The 5855-nt window shown below is 36.9% G+C and overlaps 1 pseudogene; it reads right to left on the bottom strand.

The window, feature by feature from the left end:
- Positions 1-885: 885 nt before the first annotated feature.
- Positions 886-5681, bottom strand: LOC114742077 (DExH-box ATP-dependent RNA helicase DExH14-like; annotated as a pseudogene).
- Between the last annotated feature and the right edge of the window lie 174 nt (positions 5682-5855).

The following is a 5855-nucleotide window of genomic DNA, read 5'->3' as shown; positions in this document are numbered from 1 at the left end:
CTCCAGCAGATAGTGGACTGCGTAGAACATCCTAATTCATAAACCAGAACAATATAGACATCTCAATTTACAAACCAGTTTCTCAGCAGTTTTTGCAGTGTCTTTCCGTGAATGGACAAATACCATTGCTTGATAGCCTTGCCGAATAGAATCAACAACCTGGCTCAAGCACCAGACAAAACAAATTAATCACCACAGCAAGATTTTTAGAGATGAAGTAAGGAAGAAAGAGACCTTCTTGTAGCATATCTCATTCAACAATTCAGTACGTGCTGCAAAATTTTGCTCACTAATTCCAATATATTGTTGAGCAAGAGGAACTGGACGGTTAGCTAGAGTCAAGAAAAAAAAAGTCCTGCTTCGGGATTCACTCTGAGAAATTGTGCAACCTGGTAACAAAGTCATAGCTTATAGACACTTCAGCATTCAGCATGTATAAATAGAGTTTATGAACATAAGTATATATTATTGAGATCAAACACCTCTAGGTAATTAGGAAGAGTTGCAGAAAGGCCCACAATGCGTATCATTGTCTGAGTTGATTCAACCTGGTTAGTTCAAAGAAGATTAGAAAGAAGCAGAGGAAAAGGGGCAAGATGATGCTAATCCAATGCCCATTATAGTGAATACTATAAGTGATCGTACTAAAAGGGAGTCCTCTTAACAATGGGATTGGAGAGCATTAGTGTATTGAGAACCTTGCTTGTCCTTTCTGCTTTTCATCATTAAGGACAACCTTTTAAATACTTTTTTTTGGTATTCATTTTTTCATTTTCTTGAGCAATATTTCTTCCTTTACAAAGACCCAAAAAAAAAAAAAGGAAAGAAATAAATGTACTTCTTACTTGAACTGAAACTCATTTGGGAAAAAAAAAGTCACAGACTTTACCTGACGTAAGTCCTAGCAACTAAAGCCTCTATTACAGGGCCTCTATCATCATTAAGTAGATGCACTTCATCAATTATTAAAAGCTTCACAAGCATTGAGAGCGACATATCACTGCTCTTGCGAGTAATACATCCCATTTCTCAGGTGTTGTCACTATCATCTGATTCAAACAAGGGAGAAAAAAGACACTAAGTTCCCAAGCCTGCAAAGAAAACCAAAACCTGCAATGTTGATAACAGGAAACCTGAGTTTCTTCAAGTTCACTTTTAGACAGTTGCATATCTCCAGTAAGCTCTCTGACAGTCATATTCAAAGGAGCTAATCGTTGTTGGCTGAATGTTTCTTGTCACTTCTGCAGCCAAAGCCTATAAATGACTGTGTTAATAATAGACAACAGGTTTCAGAGAACAGAAGAAAAGCTCATTAGAAATACAGAGAAGGACAAAGGCTTCCAAATACCTTCATTGGGGCAACATAAACTATCTTAAATTCGTCTTTGTGCAGGTACCCATCCCTGAAGTGCTGCCCATCTGCATACAGCAAAGAAAGCACATAATTGGAGCATTAAACATCCTCCTAGTACAATTACTAAAATAACAATGCACAGAATAGAGATGGACATCATCAATACAAAAATAATTAATAAACTCTTACTGCACTACACATCTAACAATGGAACTCTGAAAATATACGACAATATCAATCAATCAATATAAATAATATATATATATGTATATCCTATTTGGAAGCCAAGCCTTAAGTCATGGACCCTCCCTCTTGAAACAGGAATGTATAGAAGTTTTCAGGGCAATTTTTCGTTACAAAAAGAAGGATTATAAATGAGAGGACAGAAAATACAAAGGAAAAGACAATCTTTCAGTCCTTTCTTAGATCCATAAGAAACACACACAAAAAAAAAAAAGGATGCAAGTCCTTTCATAGATCTATAAGTTTTTTTCATCATATTCAGAGCCTTGCTAACAGTCAAGAGAAATTTCTTGATGACTTCATTGATCCAGTAATCTACACTTCTTTTCTTGACCAATCAGACCTCAAATCCAAAATCATTCCAAGTTACACAGAAATACAAAATTGAATACACTACAATTGAAAACTTAACATTGGTCAATGAAGTGATGGAAGAACCAGCCTTCCTGATCATTTCTGATTCATCTGAAAGATTGTGACACATAAGTAGCCATTTGTACCAAATTTAAGGAAATTTGTTGTAAGGAGAATTAGTTTGGTCTATACCATGAATGGCAACAGATTAGCAAGGAATCAGTCTCGATAGTTCTAAAGACAAGGTTGAGGATGGTGGAAGAAAGTAAGGAAATAGCGCACACAAAGCTGTCCTGAAAGATATGGCATTTTTTTTTTTCCAATCAACAATGATGTGGATTTTTTGCAACATGAATAATTGTCAAAAGTTTGGCATGCTTTTACATTGCACTCCCATTTAGGATTATAATCAGAAGAAAACATCAACTTAAAGCGTTGATTTGAGGCAATGTGACTAAATCATACAAGAGTTAAAGCTGTCAGCATAAGTACATTAGAAGATACTATTTACCTCATGCAGGATTGAAATCATAGCTATATTAGTTTTGCCAGCCCTCCTGTAGGAGCACATACCTGCAGAAACATCAAAATCACTTACAAAATATCAAAAAGCAACGGTAAAACTCATCTTTTTCTTTTTCCTGTTTTTTTTTTTTTGGCATACTGATATTTCTTAAGCAGTATTCGTCTTTGGTAGTCTGTTATTAATTTCCTGCAAACTTAAAACTGGAGCAAAGATCACTCACTAGTATGTTTTCATTCGTGCCATAAACAGCCTGAAATATCCTGCTTTGAATACGATTTAGTGATTTGTAACCATGAAAAGCAGCTTGAGCAAATTCATCCAGCTCCCCGATCTCGATCTGAAAATGGATATTGTAACAGAAATGCCAATAAGGAATTACCTCAATCAACAAAGCCTTACCTTCAAGATCATTTTGAGAGCAGTAGTTGTAAATTTTCTACATAAGTAAGAAAAGATAGAAGGTATGCAAAATGTGGATTTTAGAAGAGACAAGGTATCAGCAGCCAATCATTAAGACACAAGTGTCAATGCAAGCATTCCTGAACCATCAACTGCCAAGAGTCCAATCTCTCATTTAATATGTTCATCAAGTATTTATAGACAGCAGCTAAAAATTATTTTTTCCTCATATGATTCATTAAGACACAACTGATGCTTTCTCACAATAAACTTTATATATATACCAGCTTTCTCCAGGTTTCATTGGTGCCGTTGGTCTTGGGGGGATAATGACCTCCTCATACCCCTTAAAATGCTTCCTAACAGTTCCTTGAGGAAGAGCAGTGACAGCTATTGACTGATCCCTTATCCCAGAGCCAATCATATCATCAATTAATTAAATTTTTCCTCTCACTTGCTCGAAATAGAGAAGAAAAGTCTGCTGCCGACAAGTCACCATCACCTGCATGATCTATTCCACGTCTTTCGCTTTTCCCCTTTCGTCGAAGTTTGTCAATTTGCCTTTCTGACTCTGTTTGAACAGTTACCTGAAATAAAATTAATTTCACAAGAGATAGCCTGTCACCATAGAAAGTATATACAAGTGGATGAAATCTAGATGACAATAATAACAAGGTCAGTACCTGAGTCCCAAACTAGGCATTCGCAGCTGAGCATTTGAAGCATTTTTGTCAGACTTCAGTACTGATAATCCGTGATGGATGGCATCAACAATCTCCTTCCGATGCTGCAATTGGACATAAAGACAACTATAATGCAAGTAAATTCCCAAGAACTTCAATACAGAGTACTGAAGCAGTTATTTCAAAGAATGAAGAAAAAAAAGGGTTTAAATTTCCCAAGCAAAACCAACATTATTATATTGAACAATAAAAATTCAAATCTTAAAACATATAAAGCAATCATTACTTGAATAATCAGTGGAATATACTAAGATCCAGCCAGATATAGCCATCAATGTAAGTAAGCAAATCAACTGTTTCCTCACCAATATAAGGTCTTGCACCATTTCAAATGCACCATCACCAACCAGATCCAGCAAATCTCCTGCTATCTTCACACGGGGGGGAAAAAAAAAATTAGACAGGTCTGTGATTTATATGCCTGATAAAGAAGATTAACACCAAGCAATACCTCTTCTCCAGGCTTTTCTGAGTCAAGCACCCTGCAAATGGTCATTGCCAGTTCATCCCGGGATAGTTGTGAGATGCTATTCCTAACTATCTTATCACATGCATCTCTTAACCAACTCAAGTTAAACTTTGCCCTATCCACAACAGGATCATCTGTTGGGCCAACATGGCTATAATGTCCTTCTTGAACAGCTAGAGGAGCAGTGCCTTTGTAATCCATCATATCCTCAATGTCTAAAGTCACATCAATTAAGAAACGGGCTGGTGCTACAAAATTAAAATCAGCTCCAAATTCTAAATCCTCACTGGCATCGAGATTTCTTTCTATATTATTGCTAGGCTGCACTTTGAGTAGCGTCTGTGCTAGAGATGCAACTTGCCTCAAGGTGGCGTCAGCAACTGTATAACCATGGAGTTTTCTCAATTCTAACCTGAACAACAGTTTCACATATCAGAAGTCGAGGTTCTCTAGCATATGCTCTGTTCTCTCTATATTCGAGACTAACAGATATGCGGATCAGAATTCCATGTTATGGCATCAGCATTTAGTGATATGCACATGACAGTATAAAGTATTTAAGCACGCTAGGATGCAATATCAAGACAGTGAGTTCCACTTTCAGATATTTGAACAATTTCTGAACACTTGCTGACTCTTTACTGAATTCACTAGAAATTCATTCGAATTCGGAAATTGTTCAAATTCTGGCAGTCGATAGCCCAATACTCACTTCTTATCAGATATTATTCTATCAATATCATCCCCCTCCATCGAACTGCTGAAAAGACGGTAAAGAGTCAGCACCAACTCGTGGAACTCCTCAGAGGACGTTTCTTCATCAATCAATTGCGTTACCACACCTATAAACTGTTTGTATGCATGTCGCACTTCTGATGAAGCTGCTTCACCAATCCATCGCATGTAAGCATCTTATAGTTTGATAATAATTACGTCACTAATTGAACATACTAATTCATCGCTAACAACTGCACATACCTTCTTCCCATTTATAAACGATCTTCCGTGCCAGCACTGAGTCATCAAGCGAACTAGCAGAACTATATCATAAAAGTTAAAATCCAAGTTTTATTAGCATTATAGCACACAACGAACATGAAACGAGCAAATTAACACTAGACTACGAAACTAAGACCAGGTATATATTTACATATATAAATGTCCGTGTAAGGTAGCCATGAAACTCATAAGACTCAAAGTTCACAATGGATAGCAAGCAGAAGGGCCAGTCTGTGATGAATTGCAATAAAATTACTGACGTTATTGTTTTACCGCGCAAATTTTCCTAGGAACCGAACAGAACATAAATGAAAGCATAATCTGAAAAAAGCGTCCTCTATATCGAAATTACTTGCGAGGCTCTCGATTTTGGAGAATTTGTTTGCGGTGGAGATACGCCTGATCAACATCGAATGGGCCTCTGAGAGAGTTTGTTAGCCGGGGAATCTGAATCAACATCGTCGAAAGAAAGCTCTCACAGCTGCTTGAGCCCTGGGAAAGCTTGAAGGTATCAGGGAAGAAAGAGGGTGGCAGAAGTCAGCAATGTGGATACAAGTCTCCGGCCACTGAGAATCGAAGTTTTATTTTCCATTTATTTCATTTTGCCGCGACCGCCTGGTCTTTCTCGATCAGCAGGGAAACTGTTTGATTTTCTGCTCCCAGAAGAGTTTTTTTCCTAACAAAAAAAAAAAATTGAAAACATTAGTTTTAAAATGTATTTTTATTTTTTGGCCCAAAAAATGTCTTTTTATGTGCTTTAAAAAGTTA

The sequence above is a fragment of the Neltuma alba genome, unplaced genomic scaffold (genome assembly GCF_004799145.2).
Source record: "Neltuma alba isolate B1F8T4 unplaced genomic scaffold, ASM479914v2 tig00003633_pilon, whole genome shotgun sequence".
NCBI classification, from domain to species: Eukaryota; Viridiplantae; Streptophyta; class Magnoliopsida; order Fabales; family Fabaceae; genus Neltuma; species Neltuma alba.
Note: the sequence above shows the minus strand (reverse complement) of the source record. Positions and strands in the feature narration are given on the sequence as shown.